A 20,992-nucleotide genomic window follows, 5' to 3' on the forward strand; every position below is an offset into this window, starting at 1 on the left:
TTTTTATCCTAACCTTTTTCCAAAATGGGACTTACAAAGGTTCAAAAGCCTCAAAATTCCCTTTTTTCCCCTCCTCCTCCTCAATTATTAAGTACTCACCGAGCACATGATACTGTTCCTTGAAATTAATCTTCACAATTAAATAGCCCTTTAAAGCCTCTAATTCATTTCCCAACTCTCATCTTTCAGATGTGAACAGAAAATCACCATCATCTAGTGGCTCATTATACACACTATAAAATATTTCACCCCAGCTGTGAAGCTGGCCATAGTAAATACATTTTGTTGCCTTAATCAAGATTTATGATAATATAATAATGTAATTTTTAAAGGCCACATGCCAAAGTACTTCCTAAATTAATAAAAATACTTAGCACTTAACCTATAACACACTTTCAAATCATCACACAATCTTGCAGGTAGCTATTTGCCCATGTGCCCAGGGCTAGTAACAATTGATGGAGAGCCTGTCACCAAGCCTATTTACTTGATTTATTTTACAGTACCCTTCTAAGGCCACATACATAATGGGTATTCACTCTGTGATGGGAAAATAAATTATTTAGTCTGAACAATCTGACAGTGTTACTATTAAGTTATTAATTCACTGAAAGGGGGGAAATTCCCTGAATAGTCTTTTTTCATGCCCAAATAGCAACATTATTAATAAATATTCACAGATTCCTAGAACCCTAGAGCTGGAAAGCATCTCAAGATCAAAACCCACAGCTCCTTATAGACAAGGAAACGGAGAAACTTGTCCAAGGTCACTCATCAGTGGCAGAACCTGGCATAAGATAAGGAAAGAAAAAGAAAGAAGAAGAAAAAAAAAAAAGATAAGGAAAGATAGGGCTATAGGATCTCAATTCCTCATTGAGAAAATGGGGATAAGCCCACCCCCATTATGATGGCTATGAGGAAGCAATAAAATACAAAATAAAACACATAAAGGACATAGTATAATGGCTGACATATTTTCCTTCCCAGAGATTCCTCCACTAATCTCTCCCATCACTTTTTGGTTTTTTGGTTTTTTGTTTTTTTTTTGTTTTGTTTTGTTTTGTTTGCCAAAATATCATTTAGGATGATGCTGTGGAGGCCGAGAAAAATCAAGGCCATTCCACCTCAAGTTCAGCGTTAGCACAAATACAGCCATCCCAGACCCCTGTGAATAAGAGCTGAAATTTGCATTACTTCAGTTACAGGAAGAAAACAGCAGCTTAACATCCTAGAAAATAAGAACAGAGCCCAAGCCAAGGGCAGAAAGCCCCTATTAGAATAAGAACAGAGCTCAATGCCCTTGAAAGCCCCATATCAAAATGTACACAGAACTTGAGAAATTCCTCCACCCCTTCTGAAAATCCCCTAGACCAGCCTATAAAAAACCCAGCTGTAACCCAGTTCCAGGATCCAAGTGCCTGCTCCGCTGTGTCAGGTATACTTGGACCCAAGCTTGAGCATGTAAATAAACCCTCATGTGTTTGCATGTGTCGGCTCCTTGGTGGTTTCTCAGATTCGCAATCTTGGGCACAACAATGTGCTTTGGTGATGACTTTCTGATATACATATAGCACTGACAACAAATTGGAGCAAATTTTATTCCATTCAAGAATAGAAAGACTACCAGGCAGCCACAAAGGAAGCAGCTGACCCCAGGATTTGAGTCTATATATTCCAAAGATTTCAATAACTTTCAACTTGTTGAACTGAGCCCACATCAGCTTCCCCCAAGGTTGGGAGCATGAAGAGTTTAGAGCTAGTTGTTCAATCTTGCACTTCACACATACTTTATTATCCCTTTTCCAGTTTTTATTCAAATTTTTCAAGAGGTTATCCACACCCCTGGTCTCCTCTTTTTAACCTCCAATTCACTCCTGAATCCACTGAAGCCTCACTATCAGCCCACCACCCCCACTGAAACCGCTCTTACCAGGGTCATCAATGACGTCTTAATTGGAATATCCAAGATTCACTTTTCCATTCTTACCTTTCTGGACCTCTCTGCAGCATGTGACACTCTTGAACATACCCTTCTTGAAACTCTGCTCCCTGAGCCTCTGTGACACTCTTCTCTCCTGGTTCTCCTTTTACCTTTGTGTCTCTTTCTTTCACTACTGTGTCTTTAAGAGTCATATTCCCCAGGGCTATGCCTTCCTTTTACCGTTCCTCCAGGTTCCAACTACTACCTGTTAACTTCCAAATCTCTCATCTCTAGGCCAGATATCCCTTCTGAATTTCAGATTCATATGTACAGATGCTTGCAATATTCTACCACATGTCCCCACTGGCATTTCAAGTCAGCATACTCAGTATCAAACTAATCTTCTCTTAATTTCCGTTTTTCTCCAGTGTCCTTTGTCTTAATATATGGTATGCCACATAAGTAACCCATGCTAAAAACCTGCACATTTCCCTTAACTTCCTTTCCCTGACCCCCACCCCCACCCCACCACCCCTCCCACCCCCGTCTAATCAATTAACTTTTTTTAAAAGATTTATTTGGGAGAGAAAGAGCATGTGAGCAGGGGGAGGGGCAGAGGGAGAGACAGAGAAGCAGACTCCCCACTGAGCACGGATTCCCAACACTGGGCTTGATTCCACAATCCTGAGATCATAACTAGAGCTAAAACCAAGAGTCAGATGCTTAACTGATTGAGCCACCCAGGAGCCCCATTATCTCATTTTACCTCCTAAATATTATTCCTTTAATTCATCCCTCCTATGCCTAATAACTTCTACTCTGATTCAGGTTTCAATCATCTCTTACCTGCACTATGACAGCTTCCAAACTATCTCTCCACCTCCTATTTTGTCCCCCTCAATTCCATCTCCACTCATTTTGTACAATAACCAATCTGAAATGAAGATATAATCAAGCTACTCTCTGGCTTAACACTTTTTAAATTATTCTCCAATTAAAAGGCTCTGCTGTCAGACCTCTGTACTTTGGAATCCCCTCTCTGCACTCACTGCAAGGTCAAGACATGACCTTGAACAAGTTACTCAACTTCTCTGCACCTCCATTATTTTCATTTATGAATGTCCCAAAGGATTAAATGAGATAAGTGAGTGAGATAAGTGAGATAACTATGAAAACACTGAATATAGTTCCTGGCATTTAGTAAATGCTTAACAAATGGTAGCTCTTAGTGATTATATTATTAACACTAATCATATTATAGTCAATGGAATGATATACATATTCACAGACAGGGCATCCATGGCCCTCTCTGAACTGACCCTTACTTACCACTCTAGCCTCCACTTTGCCTTTCACTTTATGCTTCAGCAACACCACTTGCCCTGGCACACTTTGCCATCTCTCTGTAAAAACACATATTCCCTTGACCCCCTGCATTGGCCACATTCTTCAGGCCTAATGAGGTGTCACCCATCACCAGGAAGCCTTCTCTGAATATCAGTGCTTATTCAGAGGTCTCCTCAGAAGTACTGATAGACTAAAGTATTCATGGCATATAAATTTGAAGCTGATATAGCTGGATATATTGTTCTCACAGCACTTACCACTTTATATCACAAACATCTACCTTGAAATCTACCACCTCTACCAAGTTACAAGTTCTTTGTGGACAGGAAACATAAATCATTCTCTTTTGTATCCACATCACTTAATATAACCTAGCAAGAACTCAACAGATGTCTGGATGGATGAGAGAGAAGCGGCCTGGGAATCTTCTCTCCAATTCCACCTGAATTAGGTCAGATTTTTACCATGAGAGTATCACATCATATTCGAATTTAACTTATGTGAATTCAATTACTTATATAGAAGGAAGAGTCAGAAATAGTGGGAACACTGAGTGAACCCACTCAATGTTCCCTGCTGTACTTAAGCTTAAAACAAGGTATAAGTGATTTCAGAAGTTTCTCAATCATTGAAAAATAAGTGGAAGCAGCAAAAAATTAATTGAAGGACCAACAGAAACAGTGATAACAGAGGAAGAGGAGTGGAAGAACAGAGTTATCCTGCCTTAGGAAAAGTAACCAATCCTTTAAAAACTCTTGAGAGGGTTATTTCTTCCCATCAAAACAATTTAATAGTATTCACTGAAATAAATGGTACACAATTCCTCAGGAATTAACAAAGTGTACATATGTTAATACTGGGGTAATTAAACCTTTAATGGAGGAGTGACAGAACAGTGAGAGAGCAAAGAAATCAATGAAAACAATGCAACTGCACAAAAGATTATTACCGACAGAATGAGAAACGAAGTAACTGAGACAACTCTATCAAGCACCAAATTGCGTAACTGCAAAGACTGTTTCGTGGTGGTGCTTTAGAGGCAGGCCAGGAAATGGTTAGTAATGTGAGGTGTTGACAAGCCAAATTAGGGGATGTCAAACGAAACTAGTAAAATTAAATTCTCATAACTCAAATTAGCTGATTTTAGGACATTCCTGTACTAAGAGAACCATGATAGGGTATTTTATAGGCATTAAAGGGTTTGCTACAGGAAATTTTCACAGTACTCGATTTTTACATTTTGTCCTGACTTTAGAATATAACCACTAACCCACTCCCACCCCAACTATGTGACTCCACTATATTCTCTTGCTAATGCCATCATAGGAATAGACAAACCACCGTGTTCGTAGTTGGAGCCACAGGATTCCATTTGAGTCCCAAAGACTTAACTATAGTTCCATAGTCAGCCTAAAAACAAGTGTGCTAGCACCTGGCATCACAAAGAGGGAGACATCCAGTTGCCTTAGCAAGCACAGCCTGTGAGAAAAAGCAGATGCTGTGAGGAAACCATGCAGTTCTTTCCTCCCTCCGGGGAACCTCGTCTTAGCTATCTCAGTAATTACCCAATATCTGTACTATACACTTCATCTGTATCATTCCTACTCCTCCTCCGCTAGACAATAAACTCCTTGAAGGCAGGGGCTAGGTCAGAATGCTTAATGGAAGAATTACTAGAACTCTCACATCCATTAATTTCCTTGTCAAAGCATCAAAAAGTACTGCTTCATGATAGCACAGATTTTCCTAGTCATTAAAGCCATCTAAAATTGGTAGGAACCACTTTATAAAGAAGTGAAATGCCCATTAAAAAGGGAGTCATTGTAATGTATCTGTTAAAAGATAATGTTTTAAAAAGGTAAAATCAAAAAATAAAAAATAAAAAAAATTTAAAAAAGGTAAAATCATGATACAAATATAAAACGTATCAAAGACTTTATTTAAATCAATAATTAATGAAGCAGTCAGTAAGATAAAGAGTCCAAAGTAGTCAACACACACACACACACACACAGGTGCGTGCAGTATCTGGAATGCTAACACTGCTTTACAAATAGATGCAAAACTAGTCACTATCCCCAGGGCAACATTCAATTGCATTCTGCTGGACAAAATCAACTTGTGTTTCTATAAACAAGAATCATCTGCATAACTGTCAGTTTTCTACAATTTACAGTTATAAAACAGCTCAAAGACAATGAAAGGCACAGAGAGTCCAGACGAATGCACTGGATATGACAGTCTGTGATTTTTTTTATGCCCATTTCAGTCTTCTACAATTTTCTGTCCTGATAATTGTAAGGGCTGCTAAAGAGAATCAGGCAGCCTTTTCATATATGGATATGTAACAGCCTCCAAGATGCAATGAGGAAAAAGCGTGACACAGTAATGTGGTATGCGACATTTATGTTTAGGAATAAACATAAGAATGTGCCATATGCACACAGAATATTTCTGAAAAGACATATAGAAATCTTCACTACTTTTAATCATTCCAATAGAACGGGAGCCTTCATAAATGACAGCAGATCTTTGCCTATTTTGTTCAGCCCTCTATCCCCAAACAGTAGAACAGTTCTTGGTGCTTAAGTGGCACTCAATAAAAATTTGTTGAACAAATTAATATACCAGTGGTAATAGCACCTGCTTCCAGAAGGAAGAACTGGATGTCTGTCAGGTAAGGATGAAAGGAAGAGTTACCTTCCACAGTATATCCCCTCATATTTTTGAATTTTGTACCATGTCCATATATTACCTCCTTAAAACAGATTTTTTAAAAAAGATAATGAGTTGATGTTAGCTAAGCTGTTTGATTTCTTCATTAAGCTGCCTTCTCCATCTCTAGGACTTCAGCAAGGTACTGAAAACTATGGTATGAGTATTAGGTGGCTTGATGTGGGTCATACTCATACTGATAATATAAAGGTTCAAAAATAAACAGAAATATTTAAATGGTTTAACCACTTTAGAAAAGTTTGCTGTTATCTACTAATATTGAAGATCTGCATTCCATAAAACTCAGTATTTTACTCTATTATACACTAAGGTAAGATATATTCACGAGCATATAAAAAAACATCCTAGCTAAAACACAAAAGTCCCTAGAAACAACCCATATGTCCATCAAAAGCAGAAAGGATAAATTGTATAGTCCTGAAATGGACTTATGTTCACTATGCAGCAGTGAACATGAAAAAATTAGCTGTATGCAACAAGATGAATAATATCAAAATGTAATATTAAATTTAAAAGCCCAACATAAGGAACACACACATATTTCATTCATTCATATAAAGTTCAAAAATAGGTCTAGTAACCTATAAGTGTTTTCTGTGTATACTTAAAGGATAAAATGTTAAAAAAAAAAAAAAAAAGAATAAGGAAGTAATATTATAAAAGTCAGGACAGGGCAGCCCCGGTGGCACGGTAGTTTAGCGCCGCCTGTGGCCCAGGATGTGATCCTGGAGACCCGGGATCGAGTCCCACGTCGGGTTCCCGGCATGGAGCCTGCTTCTCCCTCTGCCTGTGTCTCTGCTTCTCTCTCTCTTTCTCTGTGTCTCTAATGAATAAATAAAATCTTTTTTAAAAAAAAGTCAGGACAGTGTTTACTTTTAGGAGAGGGGCTGAGATCGAAAAGGAGCACCTGATGCGTGACTGGGGGCTAGCAGGGTTTTATTTCTTAATGAAGTGGAAATAAACTAGATTTTACTTTAAAGTAATTAAGTTCAGCATTTGCGTTCCATGTACTTTTCTGTATATGTGTTGCTGGACAGCAGAAACAAAAGTTTTAAAAGATATAGACATTTTCTATACAAGCTGGGACCCAGGCAGGGAAAGTATCAGTGTAAGCTGTAGGATCCTGTGCCAAAGACTACATGTTCTACAGGATAAAAAGACGAAAGCCAGGAAGGAACCCAAGAGCTTTCCTTCTTCCTTTTTAAAGGAGGCTCCTCAGTTCAAGTGTTCCCATTTTCACAGCTTGTTTACTTCTTTCTCCACTTTCAGTATCTACTAGTTTCTTTAAAATCTCCTTCTACAATTTTGTAAACACTCTGTCCATGGTCCCCAAACTTTAGTTGTTTCAGAACCACCTAGAGGGAACAGTAAAACACAGGTTGCCAGGCCTCATCCCCAGAGTTTCTGATTCAAAAGGTGAGGTCCTCAAATTTGCATTTCGAACAAATTACCAGGTGACTTTAACACTGTCCTAGAACCATTGCTCTATAGTTAGGATTCTAATGCAATAATCTAGGCAAGAAATTGAGGACTTCAGTGAAGTTGTAAAAGCCCTAAGAATGGAAAGGAGAAAATGAGTATGAGGGATTATTAACAAGAATACGAGGGTACAAGAGCAAAGGCGTTCAGGACAGTCAGCTTTTCAGCTTAGATGAATAATGTAGCATTCATCAGGACAAAGGATTGAGAGGGAAGAAAAGCAAATTCAATCTGCTAAGAAATTAATCTATGGCTTGGAGAGTGTGGGTAAGGAAGCCTCAGAAAGGCACCTAACCTAAACAGGAAAGATAGAAGGAAGCATGAATGGAATGAGGCAACAAGAGGAAAGTGTTCCAAAGTACTAGATAAATATAAGAAACCCCATAGAAGCAAGCAGGTGACCTCCTCACAAAGAAATTTTATGAGGCTGTAAAAAAAATAACAGAAAGATCTCTAGGAACTTATGTTGAGTGGTTTCCAGGATACAATGTTAAGTGCAAAAAGTAAAATGCAAAAGAATATCTACAGCACTTTTGGGGTAAGAAAAAAATGGGGAAATAAGAAAATATACATATTATCTGGTTATTTGTGCAAAAAGAAATATAATAAGGATAAAGCTGGGTAAATGAATAGATTATAGGAAGTGGTTAGGAAGAGGGTAGACAGGACAGAAGAAATGGGAATGACACTTCTGAGAATGCCTTCTTGACTTCTGCAACCATTATTATTGGTTATTGTTTCACAGGCTCAAAAAAGGACAGTAAATAAAATAAAAAATGGGGAGATAATAGAGTGACATGAAATACAGAGAATTAATATGAACCAAACTATTTCAAATAAATAACATAATCACACTGAAGGGGATACATAACTATGTAACTTTTGAACAAAGTGGCTGTACTGTATGCCTTCAGGCTAAAGGTTAAAAGTTAAATACTGAATTCTTGTTAATGGCTTTCATTTTCACAGAGGCACAGGCTAGCTATTTTGAATTTACTTTCTAGGTATATTAAGTGTACAAATAAGTAAATATAAGGTCAAAGGGGGGAACCAGGTTCTCACTGTAGGAGAAGGGAGTTACAAATATGAAAAGAATAATGACAGAAAAAACCCTGTGTTGTAGGACTGAAACTGGAAGTGTCAGTGTAAGCTCATGGGTTTAACAGAAATACACAAAACTAGATATAGAGGTGTGTGGGCACAAACACACACACACACACACACACACACACACACACACACACCTCTGTTTGCTAAGAGAATCTAGAACTGAATCCAAAGGAGGGGCCAGGAAAATAGGACTATCTTGTTGTACCAGAAAATAAGGACGTGCTCAAAGAATATTGGGGACACATCACAAAGACAAAACCAGCTTGAAAAAGTTCCCACTGGATGAATACGCAGCAATTTGAGTAAAAGAAATAATGATAGTAAAGGTAAATGAGACAGTGAGAAAGAGAGACAGAAGCCAAGAAATAGACTCTTAACTATCGAGAACAAACCGATGGTTACCAGAGGGGCTGGGTGAAATAGGTGATAGGGATAAGGAGTGCATTGTAAGGAACACTGGGTTATGTATGGAACTGCTGCATCACTATATTGTACACCTGAAACTAACACAGCACTGTATGCTAACTACACTTACAGAAAGTTAAAGATAAATAATAACCATAACCCACTGAATAACACAAGAATCTGTGAGTTCATAGTGATATTAACTAATGGGGAGAATTCAACTAATAAATGTAGGAGGAATAATAGAATTAGGAAATATTCATTTGGCAAAATTGATTCAGGAAAGAATCAACAATGGATGCTAAAACTAGTAGGTAAATGTCTAAGAGTAACAGGATATTCATAGTCTCAAAGAATTTCTCTAGAAAACACTTATCAGTTACAAAGGAAAAAATAGTAACTTTACAGTGGGGAAACCGGGCAGACTCCTTATTAACTAAAATGATCGGAAGGTAACATCAGCAGTAACAGCGGCATCACTGGCCTTCCTGAGGTGACGCACCGAGAAACACATGGTGGTAGCCTTGCCAAAAATGGATTAACGTGGACTGAATCATGAAGGCACACCAGACAAACCTCGAATGAGGGACACTCTGTTTTAAAGCAAAACAAGTGCTCTCTTCGGCAGCACAAATATTAAAACAAAACAAAACTGGCCTATACTCCTCAAAAATGCCAGTGTCACAAAGACAACTATTGAGGAACTGTTCCGGACTAAAGGAGACCAAAGGAAAACAACTGAAGGTAGTGTGTGAGTGGTTTTTGTTGTTGCTATGAAAGGCATTCACTCATAAGCCAATCAGGACAATAACAATACTACATTAATACTAATTTCCTGATGATTAGAATGTAGTTAGTATAAGAATATTCTTTTTTCTTCTAAGGAAATGCACACAGAAGGATTGGGGTAAAAGGGTATTGTATCTGCCACTTACTCTTTTTATTATTGATTTCAATTCAAGGGTACGTAACATACAGTTATAGTAGTTCCAGGTGTACAAGTTAATGATTCAACAGTTCCATACATTTTTTCAGGTCTCATTAAGGTAAGAGTGATCTTAATCCTCTTCATCTTTCCACCCACCCTACCCTACCCACTTCCCCTCTGGGGAACCATCAGTTTGTTCTCTATAGTGAAGAGTTCATTTATTGTCTTTTCTTCTTTGTTCATTTGGGGTTTTTTGTTTGTTTCTTAAATTCCATATGTGAGTGAAATCACATGGTATATGTCTTGCTCTAATTGACTTATTTCATCTATATCCTCTATATCCATAGATGTTGGCACAAATGGCAAATTTTCATTCTTTTTATGGCTGAATAATATTCCATTATATAATTTATCCATTCAACTATTGATGGGACACTTAGGCTACCTCCACAGTTTAGCTATTGTAAATAATGCTCTGTAGCTTACTCTTGAACATGTGTGTGTGTGTGTGTGTGTGTGTGTGTGAGAGAGAGAGACAAAAAGAGAAAGGATAAAACAAATGTGGTAAAATGTTAACATTTGGAGGAATGTAGAATTCTTTTCTGTGTAAAATTAGGTCAAAAAAAAAAAAAAGAAAAAAGTAAGGTAATTGATACCTGCTGGGGGTAGGGACAGTGAAGTCTAAATCTATTTAACATCTAAAGAAATAGAGACGCCTGGATGGCTCAGTTGGTTAAGTGTCCACCTCTTGGTTTCAGCTTAGGTCATGATCTCAGGGTCGTAAGATAGAGCCCATGTCGGGCTCCATACTCAGCACAGAGTCTGCTTGACATTTTCTCTTTCCCTCTTCACCTGCCCCTTCCCCTGCTCATGCTCGCTTCCTTTCTCTCTCCAAAATAAATAAGAACCTTTTTTAAAAATTGAAAAACAAACTAAAGAAATAAAGTGCCAAAATATGTACCTAACTGTGATGTTCCAAAAAGGTTCTCCGACTAAACCAATTATATCCTACATATACTTTCTAAAGAACAAAATTTGGAATCCAATGGAGCTAATTAAGGATCTCACTCAAGAAGAATTTCTCAAGTACCCAAAGGATGTGAACAAAGTTAACAGCCTCATCCAAACCATGAAACCCAAAGTCACTGTGCTCTGTAGAAGCTGAAATGAGTGCCTTCAAACATGGATTAAGCAAGGACTTTTCTTCTAAAAGTTTAGAAAGTGGGGATCCCTGGGTGGCTCAGCGATTTAGCGTCACCTTCAGCTCAGGGCATGAACCTGGAGACCCAGGATCGAGTCCCACATCAGGCTCCCTGCATGGGGCCTGCTTCTCCCTCTGCCTATATCTCTGCCTCTCTCTCTCTCTCTCTCTCTGTGTGTGTCTCTCATGAATAAATAAAATCTTTAAAAAAAAAAGTTTAGAAAGTAAATTAATTTGTCTTGAAATGTTTGGTTCTATTTAAGATTAATCCTGGAGGGATGCCTGGATGGCTCAATGGTTGAGTCTCAGCCTTTGGCTCAGGTTGTGATCCCGGGGTCTGGGATCAAGTCCTGCCTCCAGCTCCCCACAGGGAGCCTGTTTCTCTCTCTGCCTATGTCTCTGCCTCTCTCTGTGTGCCTCTCATGAGTAAATAAATAAAATCTTAATATAAAAAAACCTTTATGATTAACCATAAAAACCATTAAATAGTGTAAATGAAATGATACAAGAAAAAGTTAATAAAATAAGATAAAAATCAAAGTATTCCAGTGGTATTGGAACTGCAGCTAATGAAATAGATGCGAAACTTCAAGATATCACCAACAAATCTGTAATATGTGAAAACCTGCTTTAGATTTAAAAAACCACCACCTTCAGAACATTTCCAGAAAATACTGTGAATACACAAGTCAAAACAACTACTACATTACTACACATGTGACAATAGAGACAATCAGGGGTGCCTGGGTGGCTCAGTCCATTAAGCCTCTGCCTTCAGCTCAGGCCATGATCTTGGGGTCCTGGGATTGAGGCCTGAATCGGGCTTCCTGCTCAGTGGAGAGTCTGTTTCTCCCTCTCCCCAGACCCTCCCCTCGCTCTTGCATGCACACTCTCTAATAAATAAAATCTTTTTAAAAAAATAGATATAATTTCAGCTGACGATACAGCTTCATATGACAATGGATTTATCGTGTTTTAAAATATGTCTACAGATTCTTTGACCCATCCCCCCCCTAAAAAAAGTAGAGGCTACTTGTCTTTCTTAGAGTGTGAGCTGACCTTAGTGACCTGCTTATAACAAATGGGATAGAGCAGAAGTGGCAGTGTACGTTTTCAAGACAGACCATATAAGTCATGTGGTATCCTCCTTCCTCACTCTTGCATCCCTTGCTCTGGGTGAAATCAGCTGACATACACTCAAACAGCCCCTTTTTATTAAAGACCTCTTTTATTAAAGACCTCTTTTATTAAAGACCTAAGGACTTGTGCTAACAGTCATGTGAAGTAGCCATCTAGGAAGCAGACCCTCCAGTCCCAATCAAGCCTTTGGATGACTATGGCAGTGCTGGTCAACAGGTGTAGAGCAATTCATCAGAGACTTTGGGCCAGAATCACCCAGCAAAGCTGCAAATGAATTCCTAACCCACAGAAATCATTAGATAAATGTCTGAGGCGCCTGGGTGGTTCAGTCAATTGGGCTTCTGACTTCTGATTTTCAGTTCAGGGCATGATCTCAGGGTTGTAGAGGTCCCTGTCAGGCTCTGAGCTGGATGTAGAACCTGCTTAAGATTTTCTCTCCCTCTCTGCCCCATCCCTCCCCACTTCCTCTCTCTAAAAAAAAAAAAAAAAAAGTGTTGTTTTAAGCTGCTAATTTGAAGGGGGTAATTTGTTATATAACAACAGGTAATACGGCATTTGATATCTATCGGTATAATTATAATTTTATAAAGGTATTAATAGTGAAATTAGCCAGAACTGACTCTGCTTTACAAAGATGCTTACAGTTGTTATTTCAGGAATATATAAAATAGGACCCAAAAGGGATAAATCAAATAGAATATACAACTATTTAACTTGTAAACAGATTAAAAAATAAACATGTGGAGGGATAGAAGGAATGAGTGGTGTGGAGAGAACACCTCACTGTTTAGGGTGAAGAGCAAGGTATTTTTCACTACGTGATAAAAAAAAAAAAAAAAGGAGTTCTGAATTTATTTTAAATGTCATTAGCTTGGAAAAGTACAGTTAGTTCCTCCTCTTGAAGACTTGTACCTATATATAGAAAAGTGGGAAATCTGATGTTTATGTAAAATCTCTTGTCAGAACTAAAAAAAATGTGGGGTCAAATATAGCCATGTCATCACAGAAGAATTAGCACTGAGGCTTTTAAAAGTCCACCTCCTTTTCCCCTCTATCCCAAAAATATTATCAAATTGTCTTCAATTGTTCAGGCAGTTATTAAAATTCTAACTTCCTCCAATAACTTTTCCCAAATCAGCAAAACAAGATTGGATTCCTCCATCTGGATACTTGCGTGCTAGGCCCCACGCCGATGCCAATAGCTGACATGAAGAGCAATGACTCTGGAGTCTAAGCCTCAACTCCCTGGCCACAAATGGCAGGCAAACTGTTCTCCCCATTCTGAATCTCAATCGCCTTATTAGTAAAGTAGAGACAATACCCAATTTACAAACCTATTATAAGGATTAAACAACATATAGAAAAGAGCCCTAGAATAATGCAGTGACTTGACAAACAATAGCCAGTTGTTAATAACCTTTTTGCTTTCATGTACTAGAAGAATATTTCCCAAACCAAGAAACAAAGACACAGACTACCAGATATTTTCTGGTATCATATAAAGATGCAAGAGGCATTCCAGGATATTAATTTGGATTTATGATATTACAATTTCTGGAATACCTAGTAAATAACGTATGAATTGAAATCACAATTGAACACTCAGGTACTCAACAAGCATTGGAGACTCTAGTCTGTGACCAATATTTATACAGTACTTATCATATTCTATGATACTTAATACTATTACTATTACTATACTTAATACTATTAAGTATTATAAATACATTTTTCCTCCTCTACTGAAGTATACATTCTTTGTTTAAAACTTTGTGTTTATTGGGGTGCCAGGGTGGCATAGTCTGTTAGGTACCCCATTCTTGGTTTTGGCTCAGGTCATGATCTCAGGGTCCTGAGATCAAGCCCCATGTTAGGTTCTGCGCTCAGCATGGAGTCTGCTTGAGATTCTCTCCCCCACCCCACCTCTGGCCCTCCTGCTTGTGCTCTTTCTAATAAAAGAAATATATATTCAAAACCTTTTATTTCTATATTTTTTCATGGCTCCTTGCATACATAAGGCTGGATGAATTCAACTTCAAGTCCTTGATGTCTGCTCATATCAATATATTCTTAAAATTATAAAATGCAAGTATCAGATCTTCCCCCTGACAATGTGTGTACACACTCATTCACACATATTATACCCCCAACTAATGCCAGTGCTAGATACCCAGAGCAATTATTTCTCTACAGCCAGCACTTTATACAGTTTCTGGCACATGGTAGATACTTAACAAATGTTAACAGAATAACTGAGAGAAAACAAGAGACCAGGAAGCATGGTGAGTAGCTAACTAGTGAGTCATGAAACTACAACTTACCTCCTGAAATCTCTTTATAACATGCTTGTATCTTATACAAGCAACTACTGTTTGATTTTCTTACACAGTGGAACTCTCTTACAAATTCCTGTCAGAGATTAGAACTAATATTTGTTCTGCATGACAAAAGTCCTCAGTATATGAGACACGTAAGATCCAAGGTATATCAGCAAACAAGGACTAAGTCTTTATATTCAGGTACCCCTCAATCCACATTTTTGTAATCGTTATCACCTTCTACTCCTTTCCTTTGCCCATCTTATTATAAACTTCCAAGGTGTAGGGAGTATACCTATATCTAATAAACCTGCAAAGTGCCTAATACAAGACACAGACTGTAATCTTGACATCTGTTATGGACAAATATTTTGCAAACTGGACTCTGACATTAAAAATAAAGGGAGGAGTTAGGACATCCAACACAAAGTCACAGCACCCAGCTAATGCATCATTTGGAAGAAATTTTCTATAGCTACTGAGCACGCGCACGAGCACATGCGTCTGTGTCTATGTGTAAAACCAGAAACAGTAACTTCTCTATGACTCAGCAGAGATATAAGAGGATGAATGAAATCTGCATGCAAAGTATGTGTAATCATGCACAAGAACAGTATTAAGGGGCTTCCAAGGTTCATTCAAGCAATGCTATGTGCCAAGCATTGTGCCACATTCTGGAGAAGACAGAAATAAGAATGGGATGAGACCTATAGAACTGGAAGCACACTGGTGGATCTAAAGTCTTCAGGCTGCTACCTCCCTAACCTTCTCTGAACTCTCTCCTGGTTTTCCAGCTGCCCAATCTCTCTGTTAGTCTCTACGCTGATTTCTCTTCTTTCAACCAACCTCCAAGTCAGTAGTTCTCAAAGTGTGGTCTTGGGAACACAAGCATCAGCATCACCAGAGACCTTCTTCAAAATGCAAATTCTTGACCCCACTCAGACTGTTGGGGCCCAGCAATCTGTGTTTTATCAAGGCCTCAGGTATTTGTGATGCATGCTTAAGTTTGAGAACCATTCAAAGTTTGATCCAAGCGCTAATGTCCAAAAGTTCCATTCCTTGTCCTTTCTAGTTCTCATTCTCCATCTTTCTGGGTAGTTATATATTCTACTACCTCTACAATGATAACTATAACTACCACTACTAATAGCAGCAGTTATCATTAAGTATTTATAAGCTAGGCACTGTGCTAATCATCATGCACATATTATCTTAATCTCCACAATGATTCTTTAAGGTATTACTAACCCCACTTTTCAAAGGAAATTTAGGCTTAGAGATATTAAACAACTTGCCCAAGGTTGCCCAACTCAACCAATAAGTTAAACAGATCTGACCTCCAGTTTTCCTGACCCCAAAGTCCACAGCAGCGTTAGCTGCTATACTCACTTCTAGAATAGTACTATGGAAACATATCCTTGAAGACTGTCACAGTTATTCCTAAACTGTCTCATCAACTCTGGAGTAGAATTTCCAATCACCTAGTGGCTCTCTCTAAACTCTACACAGGGACCTGATAATTAACATTAACATCATTTCTTCTCTCCCCTGCATATCTGTTCCTCCTCCATTAATTTAATGTCATCATAATCATCAGTTACTCAAGCCAGACACATCTTTGACTTCTCACTCTCTCACCTCTAGCTGGTCATAACATTTAGAGATTTTAACATCTAAAATAGCTCTACAATCCATCCACTCCCACCTTCCCTCTTCAAGCTCCCAGCAGCTCTCATCTACATCCTAACGGGTTTCCCTGCCTCTTCACTCTCATGCAATTCTGCACAGGACTTGTCAGTTAACTTTCTGGTCTGATTCGTCCACCTTCTAAGGCTCTCCATCGCCAACATGAGAGGGGCATTGGCAGGGCGGGGGGGGGGGGGGGGGGGGAGGGGGTAAGTCTAAGCTTTTTAGAATGGAATGAAAGACCCCAAAGTAATTTGGCTCCAAACATTCCTTTCCTGTCTCATCAAGAGAAACAACTCAAGGTTTTCCAAAAACCCTATTAGTTTTAATCTTTGACAACTTTGCTTATGTTCTCCCCTCTGCTTGGAATGTTCATTTTCCCTTTTACATGTGCAAAATTCTACGCAACCTCCAGGGTTAAGTTCTATCCTCTTCTTGTGAAAGCTTTCCCTGATTCTATCAAATTTTCCCCAGCCAAAGTGATCAATGCCCTTAGCATTTTACTTATTCCAAAGTGATTAACTCTTATACCACAGTTAGGGGTTCCGTAGTCTAACGAACACTTAGTATCTCAAGAGGTGTCTTATTCTTTGTCTTCCCAGCACTGACCACAGTATCTAGCCATAGCCAGCACCCAATAAATATTTGCTGAGTTGTTAAATAATGCAACATATGGTGTTGCAACTCTACACATGGTAGGTTAGCAATCCAACTTCAGGTTTATTCACCACTCCAAAGAATTTCCACATTAACAACAAAAGATATTATAAAGATCAAAGGTTCAATATTCAGCAGCAATATCTTTAATTTTCTCAAATCTTTCTGTCAATATTTTTTAGTGTCTTTCTTCAAATAGACTCCTTTCCTAGCAAACATTATTTGTGTATTTACAGGATCAGCAGTAACTACAATCCTCACAGACCACTATAACAGATAATCCCAAGCAAAACTGTGTTACTGAGAGTGGCTGGATAATTGCTTTGGGTACATCATTTCAGATTTCCAATGGAAAGGCCCAAGCATGACAGATTTTAGAAATGGGGACATGCACTGCCGACTACATAAGATACACTCACATTAGTGAGGCATTTATTCAAATTAGTAACTGAATTCAGAAGTATACAACAACCTGATCCTGGTTCAACCATAATATCTCTTAATTTTAAGTAAGGATAACACTTATTTTTGTCTAGGACTCTACTTTAACACAACTCCCATCCCACCCAGCAAGCAGGCCCTATCCTGCTATCAGTGTGATGCTGATAAGCTTGCCTTAGTTTTTTTTTTTTTTTAAGATTTTATTTATTTATTTATGAAATACACACACAGAGAGAGACAAAGGCAGAGGGAGAAGCAGGCTCCCTGCAGGGAGTCCGATATGGGACTCGATCCCAGAACCGTGGGATCACAGCCTGAGCCAAAGACACGCTCAACCGCTGAGCCACCCAGGCATCCCGGCCTGCCTTAGTCTTAAGACATTCCCTCTCCAGCCTGCTAAACCTTCTCTCTCCAGTATCTCCCTATCAGAGATCTTCTACTCCACTCACCAGACATGACACGAAGGTCTCAATATAGCCCTCACCCAGCAGATTCACACTATTTTCTCAACATGTGATTTATCTCTTCTCTAACTCAAATTTTGTAACTCTTCCAAAGAGTTCACTACCTCAGCCCACCACAGGTCTTGGTTTTTCTAAATTTCCGCTGCACTTAAAGTACAGCACCTCACATAGCACTTGTTTACATACTGCCTCATTTGGTTTCATAATGATTTGACATACATATGCTTTGTTTTCCTAGCCAGATTTCTCTTTAAAAAAAGCCAGCTCTTCTATGTCATTTGTACCCATAAACCTTCTCCCACATGTAACGTGACTATATGCACAGGGGCACATGTATTAACTACTAGATGGACGAAGTTAAACGCTTGCTCTACATCAATAAACACTCATAGTGCAATGTGTAACAAATACCTATAACCTGCGTACTCTGTGGCAAACGCTCTTGTAGATGCTTAAGATATGGCCATGAGTAAAAAAGACACGATACCTGTCCTAAAAGTTGGTACAGTCTGGAGAGCAAGAGACACTGAATTTCCATTACTCTTAGTGCTACAGAGCAAGGTTATTATTGGTCCCAAGATGCAAGCATCTCAGGCAGCACACTTTACGGATCCTTACTTAGGAAACTGGCCCACAATATTTTAGAGCTGAACGAAAACTTACAAGTTACTCTCTTCAATTCTCTTGCACAGATTATACGACTGAATTTCAGTACAGTCTCTGTGCCAGTTCCACGCACGGTCTTCATCAAAAGTCAGGAAATACCCTCTTTTCCCCCGCCTCCAATACTCTTTTCTCCCAAGAAAGGTAACGACAACCACCACACATAGACGCCTGAGGGGAGCGGGCGCACTGGGACCACGGGGCTGCTGACCTGCCGCACCTTACACCCAGGCCTGTCCGCCCACCACCAGGCTCTAGCCCGCACGTGGAGGGAATATGCTTTTTTCTGCCCGGTAACTAGCAAGTGTGTACTACTTTTAAAGGAAATTAAAAACAAAACAAAGAGGCAGTGCCTCCATACTTCCTCGGTCCTCATAACGACAGAAACACAACAGACTTCGGGGAAATAAAAAACAGCTGACTGGAGTCTACGAGGATGGATATCCGCCCCCGGCCTCAAAACCCGTAGCAGCAGCAGCGTGACGGGAGGCGCGGGGCAGAGCTGTCCGCGGGCTTCAGGCACGTGCACAGACACGTGAAGCTGGAAAGTCCAGGCAACAGGTTGGCCGCCCCCTGGCAGCGCTGACAGACCGACCGCCTTCCCCAGGTCGTGGGTGTGTCTGGCGCCGCTCGCCCGCACGGATTCACAACTCTCCATAACAACCGGCTCCGCCTCGGATCCCAGCCAGGGCAGGGGCGAGGAAGGGCCCCGCAGCGCCAAACTTTCCGCACCCCCACCGCGCGCCCCGCGCCCCGCGCCCCGCCTCCCCTCGGGCTCGGGCTCGGGCTCGGTCCACCGGGTCTCAGGCAGGCTGCCAGGCGGCTCTGGGAGAGCCTGGGCTTCTCCAGACTGCGGCTCCTCGCTCCGGGAGCCCTGGCGAAGCCGCCCCGACGCCCCCAGACACCGACTTCCCACCACACCTTCCGGGACCACCCGCCGTCGCCCGGCCCTCGCCGCCGCTTCCCCGAGCGCCCGTGCCCAGGAACCGACCCTCCCCCGCCCCCGGAAAAAGCGGCAGAGGGGCGTGGAGCGGCGCGCGCGGGACCGCCCCGGGCCCGCCGGCAGGTGCGGCCAGGCCCCACCCCCCTGCGAGGCGCCGGCCACTCACCCCAACGAGGGTCCTCCGCGACCTAGCCGCCCGCACCGACGCCTCTTCCGCCCGCTCCTCGTAGCCACCGCCCCCTCGGCCGCCGCCGCCGCCGCCGCCGCCGCCGCCGCGGCGCGCGTCCGCCCTCACGCACAGCGCCGTGGCCGCGCACGCGCCTCTGCGCGCTGGCGTCACTTAGCAACCGGGCGGCGGCGGCGGCGGCGGGCGGGATCTGACGGTTCAGGGCGGGAGGGGTCTCCCAGGCTGGTTTCGCGGCGTTTCCCCACCCGCCCGACCCGTGGCCCTCCTGAGCTGGGGGCCCCAGGGTGTGGCTGCCCTGCCGGCTCCTGGCTCCGGGTAAGCCACGTCACCGTACGTCACCGTATTGCGTCACCGACTGGTCACTGCGGACGGGACGGTCCCTGTCGCGAGGTTCAGGGAGCCTGCGGTGGAAGGAGCAGTGGCCTCGTCCGGACTGGCGCGGATCCCGCCGGCCGCTTCTGTGAAGTGCGGGGAGGTCGCGCGGGGAGCGGGACCAGAGGGGGCTGCGGGCGTGGTTAACGCGGGAAGCCGCTCAGTGACTCCTCAACCTGGCAGCGGGGGGTGATGAGCGGAGCCTTGAATTCCCCGGGGTCCTCATTTTATAAACGGGGCGGCAGGACCCATCCTGCCTACGCTGGAGGATTGTGAGGCTAAGCGGGAAGAATGTTTGCGGAGGCGCTTTGGGAAGTGTAAAGCCCATCAGGCTCTAAGTGATTTTTTTTTCTTAAAATTAATTTTTAATGTTAGGAGAAGGCAGTCGAGCAAGAGCAGATGAGAGCAGGGACTTTGGAGTCAGAGAAACCTAGATTCAAGTCTGATCCTGGCTGATGTTGATTACTCAAGTTTTGCTTGACGCTTGGGCAAACTGGGGTACCAGGCTGGGGGGGGGGGCGGTTGGAGACTGACTATAAAGGGCGTAATTCCAGGCAAAGGCTGTTTCATAAGCAAAGATAATGGGAGTGAACACGGACAGAAGAGTAAGACTTTAGAGCGGGAGACCAGTATTGAGGCCCCTGCTCTACTCCTCCAGTCCAGTGATAAGGGCCTTAACAAAGGTCTGGGCGGGGCAGCCTGGGTGGCTCAGCGGTTGACCCAGGAGGCCTTCGGCCCAGGGCGTGATCCTGGGACCCAGTATCAAGGCCCACGTCGGGCTCCCTGCACGGAGCCTGCTTCTCTCTCTGCCTCTCTCTCAAGAATAAGTAACTAAAGTCTTTATAAGAAAAAAACAAAGATTTTGGCTGTGGAGATGTAGGAGAAAGAACGCGTGTGAGTGCTGTTAGGGTGGTCAGCACTGAGTGGGGGCATACGTTCTTAGTATGGGTGCTGGAGTAGATGGTAGAACCATTTAGGAAGATGGGAAGAAAGA

At 41.5% G+C, this 20,992-nt stretch overlaps 1 protein-coding gene across 6 annotated transcripts in view; it reads right to left on the minus strand.

Moving 5' to 3' along the window:
- The window catches only part of BTBD9 (BTB domain containing 9), a 409,006-nt gene extending 389,260 nt beyond the window's left edge, over positions 1-19,746 (minus strand). For 4 of the 6 annotated variants that reach the window (XM_049092559.1, XM_025418641.3, XM_025418645.3 and 1 more), the window contains exon 1: positions 19,606-19,746. The gene's annotated coding sequence lies outside the window, so the exon portion shown is untranslated. The remainder of the gene's footprint in view (positions 1-19,605) is intronic. The other 2 variants (XM_025418644.3, XM_025418642.3) reach the window with 2 other exon arrangements.
- Positions 19,747-20,992: the final 1,246 nt, after the last annotated feature.

Source organism: Canis lupus, chromosome 12, assembly GCF_003254725.2.
Source record: "Canis lupus dingo isolate Sandy chromosome 12, ASM325472v2, whole genome shotgun sequence".
Taxonomy (NCBI): Eukaryota; Metazoa; Chordata; class Mammalia; order Carnivora; family Canidae; genus Canis; species Canis lupus.